Here is a 10,725-nt window from a genome sequence, read left to right on the forward strand (position 1 = left end):
CTCCTCTTCAAGATGGATGCTTTGCCTTTTATACCCCTGGGGGTTGCATCAGCCAACCCTGGCCCCTCCCAAAGTCTGTCAGTCAACTCTCCTTTGCTGTTTATTGGTGGAGACTACTTTCTTGCAACTTGATTGGAGGGTCAGGTATTGTCATGCCTTGCCCCCCTTTAGCAACAAGCTTTTCCATTCTCAACTGCCTCATGTAAGAGGTATATGTACACACCCTCTTTCTGCCTGTCCTAGATAACCCAGACTGTCCATCGGCTACAATACCGGGGGGGGGGGGGGGGGTAAAGGGGACTATGGGGAAAACAGAGGACATCTGAACAACACCACAATAACATAACTATACATCAATAAACCTTCTCTTAATATTCACATAATATTCAGCCCTTAATTGCAAGAGCAAATCATCTCATTATTTATCTATAACAGAAGGATTCCACTGATTGATAAATGGAATGAGAGATTTGTCTTTACACGCAAACTGTAGGTCTGATGATAAATAAAATTGAATACTGAGAGATGAAAGAAACAATAGCAATAACCATAAATTCCATAAGGAATGCCACTAATTGACACAAGGAAGAGACAAAAGGGGGGGGGTTATACATTAGAAGGAGGTCTTAGGTATTAGGTGTTTCAGGGAGTCTGTACCTCTCAAGTACTTGAGCCAATGGGGAAAGAGAGAGGGAAATGTGGCTGGGAAATTTGGATACAAAAGAGGCTACATCCTCCAAAAATTTGAGACACCCCAGGAGAAATGCCCCATGGCCTCTCCCTTTATTTGAATAAAGTAACAGGACTCCTCTGTCACCTCCTTGGACATAAATCTCTGGTGTTTGTGGAATAATTTTCCTGACACTCTAGAGGAAAATGAGGTCTCTGGATCTGATGACAACATGACAGGCACTGAAGCTGCTCTGACACTGGCAACAAACACTGCGGCTACACCAACCCCAGCGACAGACACGGCAGCAGAGAGAACTCAACCTGTACCAGTAGCAGTTACCTGTGTTGTGAGAGATTGGAAGGACTGCTGGCTCAAAACATTTCAGGCACATGTGTGGGGGAAGGGGCAGGTCAGGCCTTGCCCTGGCAGGGCAATGCTGTGCTCCACACACCCCACCCCCTAGAGTCTGTATCACAGCCCCAGAGTGGTCACCAGTCACTGGCACACCGGAGGCAATGCTCCACACTCCTCCTCTGGAACCCTTAACCCAGCTCCTGAGTGGCTATCAGACTGGAAGTCCCACCTGGATGAAGGGTCCAGGAAAGCCAAGGGGTATGTAAGCCAGATCATGAGGTGATTCCATTGTCTTGAGTCTACTGTAAGAATCCATGTCTCTTGGGCTGTTGTTTGAGTCCACTCTGGCTAGCTATGGACCCTGGCCTGAACGGTCTTACATGGACAAAGCAAAAGACGAGAAATGCTCTTCTCCACATGGGGATGAGTGTCCTGTTTATTGGCTTGGGAAGAGACACTTCAGGCACTGGCGACCTCCCAGATGGAAAAGAGGGCGTTCCCTTCTTGCAGGGGACCTTTATACCCGAGGGGATGGGGGCGGGGGAAGAGGACCATAGCCAATGGGATACCATTGAGGAGGGGCGATGGGAGGGGTAACCAGGGGCCAAACCACCAGGGGGTATAGCAGAGGGGTGGATGAAGGAGAGACCATGTGATGGGAGAAGGGAAATAACAATCTACATGACATAACATACTCAGTACAAATTTCTAATCACCCAGTGCAAAACAACAACTAAATAAACTATTTAGTGCAATACAACACCCTACCTCCTTTTGATTTTATATCAACTGAGACACTGCTAGAACCAGGAGTGATAGCTATATTCATTCTTTTCTATATGTATTCTTTCTTTTTCTTTTTTCTTCTAATTTCTTCTCAAAGTCTGAGTAACTTAAATTCAGATGGATTGGAGTTTGCTAAATTGAATAGGCTTAGAGTTTGCTAAGTTAATGCTTTGTGAAATGCTTTATGTTGATTAAATGTTGCTCTAAACTTTTGCCAAACTTCACTGATTTTCTGAAGTTTGTCAGTAAAGTTTTTGTTATTTTGATGTCTTCAGGTATATCTTGCCGATATTTTCTCCCATGCGTCTGACTCAGGGTACATAACAGAACCTTAAGCCCGTTAATGAGACTTGTTGAGCAAGATCTGGGGCCTTAAAGCTGTACACAAGAAGAAATGGACACAAAAGACATCTTGTTTAGCAAAGGACAAAGCAGGGCCATCGCTGGAATGGGAGGAAGAGACAGAACAATACCAAGAGTTAACCACTTGGTCCTTATCCCTGAGTGAGCAGCAAGATATATGAAAAGATTTCAGCTGTCATCCAGGTGAGCACATTATCACTTGGCTGTTTTTATGCTGGGAAAGCAGGACTAAAAGTTTGGAATTAGAGGGTAGGGAAGACAAGCAGCTGGGATTACTTTCCAGGGAAACAGGCACTGACAAGGCAATTTGAAGAGAGACGTGAGTCCTTACCCTCTGGAGGCAACTCCTGTCAAGCATGAAGGAAAGGTATCCCTTTAAGGAAGGTGCAATATATCGCTCAGGCAAGTGGACTGTAGTAGAGAAAAGTGTCCAGTACCTGAGAGAATTAGTCATGCTAGAGATTATTTCTTTTGACCTAAACAATGCACAGTTACCCACAAAGTCCAATGCACAGGAACCATGTGGTGGATATTTTTATGGAGTGCACCATTATTGCACACCAATGCACTGGAAATAATAAATTGGAAAGATGCCACACCAATACCAGTGGATGAAGTAGTTTGGCAGCTCCAGGAAGATGAAGACAATCTCTGTTCCTCCCTCATTTCAGCTCCTGAAAAACTGTCCAAAAAGCATGAAAAACTGTTCCAGGAGTTCCTATTCCCCACTGGTAGGGGCCTGCATCTCAGCTATTAATAGTAAGCATTCTTTTCCTTAAGAGGGATATACAAGGTACATATCACGGGGTAGCCTGTGGTTTTACCTGCAGGACCACGGAGAGGACATAGGGAAGCGAGGTGGAAAACCGACCTCGACCCTAGAGGCATGGGTGCAGGAATTGCAAGAAAAAACAATCACAAATGGGGGCTCTTCTAGGACAGCTGCTGTTGCTTCAGTCTCCAACAGGCATCTTTTTAGGCAGAGTGAAAGGGGTGATCTTACACCTGATTCTATTGAAAGAAATTCTAATCCATTTCTTCAAGAAGTAAGTGATCCTATGACCAGTAGTAAAGTGGTACTGCCTCCAGTCAGATGGAGGAGAGGGACAAAGGGGTTTACTGCACTGTGTGGATTAGATGCCCTTGGCGTGTCAGACCCACAGGAGTATAAAGCTCTGGTAGATACCAGTGCACAGTACACCCTAATGCCATCAAGCTATAGAGGGGCAGAACCTATTTGTATTTCTGGAGTGATGAGGGGAATCCCAACATCTGACTCTGTTGGAGGCTGAGATCAGCCTGACTGGGAATGAGTGGTAAAAGAACCCCACTGTGACTGGCCCAGAGGCCCTGTGCATCCTTGGCATAGACTTACCTCAGGAGAGGGTATTTCAAGGACACAAAAGGGTACTGGTGTGTTAAAGCAGTGACGCAGAGTCCCCAGGCAGGTGCAAAGGAGAGCCACTTTATTGCAAAAACCAGGCCTTGTTAAGCAGTTAGGCCTTTAGCTGTTACATAGTTTTAAATCCTAACAAACATAATCCAACCAACCACCATACAGCACAATGTGAACACGCAATGGTTATATAACTTATTTTTCTACCTCCAATTCAGCTGAGTCATTTTCCCATAGTCCTCTTTTACTTAGCCGAAGTAACAGGTCTGAGCCATGATTTTACAAGGGTAACAAGGCCCGTGTTTTGTTGTCTTTTTCCCAACCTGGAAATGAAACTCGAGATAATTTTAGAAAGGAGGTAATATAAAAGAGGATCTTTATTTAAAGGCCTTCAGGGGCAGTTATGGAAAGATATCCACAAAAGCTCACCCCCCCCAGGGGTGAGTACATTTTATAGGTTTTAGGAAATTAGCATAATTGATAAAAAGCACCAACTAGAAAGATAAGTGGTGATGCAATTCCTTCCCAGGTCAAACCCTTTCTCTGGAGCCCCCCCTTCAGCACTAGTTGTATTTTGTCTATGAAAATGTATCTCAAAGAGTTGTTCTCAGCCTTGGTTCCCAGGAAGAACCAAGAGAGCACAAGGCCTTGTACCTCCTGGGACTCGGAACTCTGGAATTTGTTTTGTCTTTCTGCTTAAGGAAAGGACATGGAAAAGTACTGGGAAAACTAGTCACTAATACAATAGGTGACAGAGTTACAAATATACGTGTGAAGAATACAGAGAACATATAAAAGAAAAAGGCAAAACCCAAAGGGCATAAATTTTATAAGGTTTTACCTATATGCAACTCTGGTGGGCTTTTGATACAGCTGCCCTGGAGCCAGAGGAAATTAGGCAGCTGCCTACTTTGCCCAGTCTCTTAGAGGACCCTTCTGTTGTGGGCTGCTGAAGGTCAAGGACCAACAGGTGCTGCTCACTATCAAAACAGTGATCCGGGGGCAATACAGTACCAGCCAAGATTACCTGATTCCAACCCACAAAGTGATTTGTTGACTGAAGAGCGAAGGAGTGATTAGCAGGACCTGCTTACACTTTAATAGCTCCATATGGCCAGTTTGAAAGTCTAATGGACAATGGAGACTAACAGCAGGTTATTGTGGCCTGAATGAAGTCATAATGCCACTGAGTGCTGCCATACTGGACATGTTGGAACTTCAATATGAGCTGGAGTCAAAGGCAGCCCAGTGGTGCCACAACTGACATCTCTAATGCATTTTTCCAATCCCTTTGGAAGCAGAGTGCAGACCACAGTTTGCTTTCACTTGGAGAGGTGTCCAGTACACCTGGAATCAACTGCTCCAGGGTTGTAAACACAGTCCCATTATTTGCCATGGACTGATCCAGACTGCACTGGAAAAGGGTGGAGCTTTGGAACACCTGCAGTATATTGATGACATCATCATATGGGGCTGTCATGGATGCAGCTAGCCTGTAGCTGCCAGATAAATTTGATCATATCAGACCTTTAAAACAAGTCCTCAGATGAGGCAGGGATAGGTTGGATTCAAACCTAAACAGAGACTTCACCCAATCATGTTCCATCCTAAGCTGCAGACATTTCACTGGTCAAAGAGCTGGGCGGTGGTAAAAGCAGACCAATCAGCGGTTTAAACCAAGGCGTTTCAAACCCTCTGTATAAAGTGGGTTCAAACAATAAAACTGGTTGTTGTTGCATAGATCTCTGAGACTGTGTCGTCCCTGTCTCTGACCACTGACCCCACATAACACATGGTAACCCCATGTAATATGAGGCAATAGAGCAGAAAAAAGGTTTTGAGAAAGGGAATGTTATAAATGATCCAATCGGTAGCCAAATTTATAAAAAAAAATTAGCAAAGATTTATTAGAACAATAACAAAAATAGAAATTTCGAAAAAAGAAAAACCACCACAGCCAAGACAGCGTCAGTCCCGAGAACAGTGCTGGGTGACCTAGGGTTCCGGCTGACAGAGAGACAGCATTTCCCCAGAGGTACACCCCGAGTGCTTCCAGCGGCCAGCTTATATACAGTTTATTCCGCCTGAGGCAGGGATGACCACATATTTCTTTGTGTTCCTTCACATGTAAAGTTGAATCCATACAGATGTAGAAACAGACAAAGGCAAACTCAGAGATGCAGATGAATGTCTGAGTGTCCAGGCAGAGGCTGTATTCACATGTACTGGTTTTTTGAGTACCACAATGAAGTCATGTCCAGGTGCAGGTCTCGTGAGCTCCTCCAGACATTCTATTCTGGGAAGGTCCAGATGGTATCTCCCAAATGTGGGAACCAGAGGAAATCCCCCATAATAGCTGGGGACTATTCCATTCATATGGTAACAGACCTGATATCATCTTAACGCTGTCCGGGAACTGGTTACAATAAGAATAGAACTCTGCTCCCAGACAGAGTGGTCAGAAACATAACTTTTGGATCTTTGCAATATTTTATCCACATATTCCTACATCTATAGCATGAATTATCTCTACCATATACTACAATCCCTCCTCATTTATTTCACCAATTTAATTCATGCTACCAAAAAAAATTATAATTTTCTAATTCTACCCTCCACCATTAAGGACCTTCCCACAAGTAGAGTACTTTACACTATTTGATACTTTCCTGGTGGGAGGCCCTGGTACATTGCATGACTCATCCTGACAGTTGTTTGATTCTCGAATTTTGCCAATGCTTCAGCAGCACTGGTGGCATACTTTCCTTCTCTCAACCTCATGATTTTAGATGTGGTGCCTCCGGGAGCTCCTTCCCAGTCCACGGGAACTATAGCAATTTGCATTCCCTGGACCACAGAGTGGATCAGTCTGATAAAACACGGGATCAGACAAGAGAGAAATAGGATTCCGGCTACTGAACAAAGCACAAGAAACATTATTTTGTTCCACCATGCCCCATCAAATAACTTGTCCCACCATGTCGACTCTAAAATTGAATTCCACTTTTGGATGGGGACATGTGCCACCTTTTTGATTTCGGCCACCAAACCTCTTATGATTTCCCCGTAATCATCAATCTCAATACAACATTCTGACTCATTGAATTTTCCACACACTCCACCCTCCTCAGCTAGCAAATAGTCTAGATCTATTAGATTCTGGTACACAAAGCCCTGTACCTGGGTGTGCTGCCGGCTCAGTAGATCCAGGGCTTCGGAGGTGTGATTTGAGACAATTTCCATTACTGCCTGCAGCCTAATCAATCTGTTCAGTAGGTAGATCGGAGTCCTATACTTGTAGCTTCCATCCTGAGCCCACATGGCCGGCCCATAATAATCAATTATTTGGTCTGCTGGCCACTCATCCTCCCCCAAGTTTGTTTACCGCCTATCTCCGGTATCATCTTTTTCAGACTTCTTCTCTCCCTCCTCAGGGTTTCGTATAATGGAGCCCCTAGCAGATTACTTTTTGTCCTTGGGAGAGTGAAGAAAACTGCTTGGATCATACCTAATGTGCATGATCCCTTCCATCGAAAGGTAACTCGCTGTATGCCTTTTTACCACATATCCAGTAAATTCCATCAGGGGCTTTCCAATTGATATTTATTTTCCCTGGGTCTCCCCAGTATTCCCTCATACCTTTCAAGGATTGGAAAGGGTTGGCTCCCGGATTCTTGATCCAACACAATCCTATTCTTTTGTCCAATTCACAATTTGTTTTGTTTTTCCGGCTCTAATACCCCAAAGGAGGGGCTGGGTGTCAAACCCTGTTTTTCGTGTCTGAATTCACCGTCAGGGTGGTTGTCCATGGAGTGCACCCCACCATTTCGGTGCATCCTTTCCCTTCCCGACTGACACAGATTGTGGTGATTACCCTTTCATCCAGAATCCATCCCTCAGGCCTCTGTGCCAATTTTGAGACCCTTGGGTTGTCCCACTTCAGGAGTTGTTCCGGAGTCAAGCCTTCTCCTTTCCAAGGCCATTTTTCTGCAGATTTCAGCCCCCCACAAATCCAACAATTTGACAGACCCAATTCCGTTGCAATTTCCTGCATCAAGTCAATGAACAAGTTCCTACTTGGGGAAGGTAATTCCCCGTCAGAGTGAGACAGAGTAGAGATTTATTCTGAATTAGGTGAAGTGTCTAGGAGAGGTGAAAAGTCTGTGAGGCCAAAGCTGAAGGAAAAACTCGCATGCCGGAGACAGCAAGGAGACAGAGAAAGAAAAACAGAAAAGACCACGAGGTCAATTTGCCCCCGACCTAGGAATTCCTTTGATAAAGAAGAACTGGCGATAAATGTCACGCGGAATGAATATGTATGAACCTATTGTGAAACTGCATGCATATGCATTTGGAAGGGGGATAAAAGGAGACCTGAGGTCTTCAGGGGTACGCATGCCTTTTTGAGGAGGATTTCCTCTGTGTGCGTCCGATGCGCGCCGTAATAAAAGCATACCAGGCTTTACAACTTTTATAAAGTTGTGAAGTTTCTTCTTTTCTCCGCAAAACAAGAGTACTGTTTCTCCAATATCTCATACTGCTCACCCAATGTTTTCAATAGTTCTTGTTCAACCCTCTGTCTCCTCGATTCTGACTCCCTCCATTTCAATTCCTAAGTTATCTCCCTCATTCTCCCCTCAGGATCCTCGTTATTTTTGTTTTTCGCAAAACAGACCACACTGTCATATTGCAGGAGCACCCTGTCATCGTTTGCCGGTGCCAGGTCCAATATGAGTGCATACTGATTCAGGGTAACCTTACTGTCAAACTTCATATTTTTCGCCATCCAGTACATATTCCCCTTCATCATGCATATTCCCAGTCTTTCGTTATTATAACACAATGGGTTCACCTGGTGATATGCAATGAAGATAGATTCTGTCTTCCCCCCGACCCACATGGTGCGGTTACACTGGTTACAAATGGGGATTGACATAGGTTCCACACTCCGTTTCCTCATCTGGTGCTTGTGGTCTTTTGACTGTCCGTTCCTTAACCCAGCCCCGGGACTGGTACACCATGTCCCGATTTCCAATTCACATAATTTTTCCCAAGTGCCATTCATCCAACAGTACCCGCCAGCTCTCCTGAGACATTCCTCCAGGGCTTGGTATGCTGAGTGTCTCCCGTCCCTTGTGACCGGGACTATCCGAGTGCATTTCTCACACTCATCTGCGGAGTTCTCACTTCTGCTTATCCTGAGGACGTCAGTGGGCAGACCCTGCATCCCACACACGACTAGGCTCAGGCCAATCATGATTCCCACTAGGCGTGCTCCTCTGCCTTTGCCTCCGCCCCCTGGAGTGCCACCAGCGGCAAGGAAGACCATCTTCGCGGCAGCAGGAAAACTGTTAGGGGAAAACGCCCTCGGACCTAGCAGCATACTTCCTCTTAAAGTCGCCCCACCATGACAATCTGATTGCATCAGAGCTCCACGGGACCCTGATGGATTTCTGGCACTCCACATCCAAGATTTCTGGCTGAGATCTGAGCTTCCCACGCACCTCGTTTTGAAAAATACGAAACCACTCCAAAGAGTCTAATTCGATGATCCCCAAATTGGTGGCTAAGGCCAGGACACGGTCAGTCAATTCAAGCTCCTCCTCTAAGCACTGGTTACACAGCCCCTTTGGTCTCTGTCCCCTTCTATAATGTATAACAATAACCCCTTGACAATATTCACACTTGAAATGTAGAAACGGATAACACGCGCAATCTGACAATATACAACCTATTCGGTCGCTGTGAGTCATTTACGGGGGCGCTGGAGTTTGATCTTCAGATCTCCGGGGGAAGAAGTAACCCTCCAATTGGGTGCTTCTTCCTGCTGCTCGACCTTTTTCACTCTAGAGGCATGCGTCCAGCCTTTCTCCGCCGTCCGAATGGCCATGTCTGTTGTCAGGAGCACAAGAGAAGGGCCATCCCAGTGAGGTGAGAGCAGCACCTCTTTGCATACCTTCACAAACGCCTTGTCCCCTGGTTGGATTTTGTGAATAGCAAACCCCAGAGGAGTACTCTGGGCCACTATTCCCTGTTTCCAGAGTTCCTGTAAATTTTGGTTGATTGCAACCAGGTTTGGTTGATTCTGCCCATCCTCAAACCCGGGGCGTCCCACTGGCATTCCATGTTTATGTGGCATCCCATATAACATTTTGAACGGTGAGAGCCCCGTCTCTGAATGAGGCATGGTCCGGATATTAAGCAGAGCCAAAGGCAAACATTTCAGCCAGGACATCTTTGTCTCCAAGATTAATTTAGATAATTGAACTTTCAAAGTCTGATTCATTCTTTCCACTTGTCCTGAGCTCTGGGGGTGCCACAGAGTGTGGTACTCCCACCGGATGCCTAGTGCATCGGCCAGTTGCTTAATAACCTTTGATGTAAAGTGCGTTCCCTGATCCTAATCGATACAGTTCATCACGCCATATTGGGATACAATTTCCTCCAACAATTTCCTGGACACAGTTTGAGCTGTTGCCCGTGAACTGGGGAAGGCTTCCACCCAGTGAGTCAATTTATCTACGATTACCAGCACAAATTAGAACCTTCCCACCTTTGGCAGTTCTGTAAAATCGACCTGAATTCTTTCAAATGGCCGGTACGTGATGGAGCAACTCCCTAGGGCCACCTTTCTGGCCCTTGATTTGTTTACTTTTTGACAAATCAAGCATCCTTGTACCTCCTGCCTTGCCAATTCGTAAATTCCCTTGCACCCCAAAAATTTTAGAAATTGCTCTGCCAGGTCTTGCACCCCCCAGTGCGTTTTCTGGTGCAATTTCTGCAGAATCCTCCTGGTAAAGCCTCTGGAAACTAATTCCCTCCCATCCAGTAGTTTCCACTTACTTTCCTTCAGATTTGCTCCGATCTTTTCATAGCATTCAATCTCCTTTTGGGAGAGCTGAGGGGGGTCATCAGGGGTTTCTACCCCTTCAATTGCAGGGGTACTTACCACCATCAACGCTTCAGTCTTGGCTTCCTGGTCTGCCAAGTTGTTCCCCCTTGTCTGGAACTGAATCCCTGTTTGATGTCCCTTTTCATGAACCACAGCAATTTTCTCCGGCTCCCTTAGGGCTTCTAAGATTTGCCGGATTAATTCCCCATGCATCAGTCTCTTTCCTCTTGTGTTGATCAGCCCCCTTTCTTCCTAAATTTT

Source organism: Zonotrichia albicollis, chromosome W (genome assembly GCF_047830755.1).
Source record: "Zonotrichia albicollis isolate bZonAlb1 chromosome W, bZonAlb1.hap1, whole genome shotgun sequence".
NCBI lineage: Eukaryota > Metazoa > Chordata > Aves > Passeriformes > Passerellidae > Zonotrichia > Zonotrichia albicollis.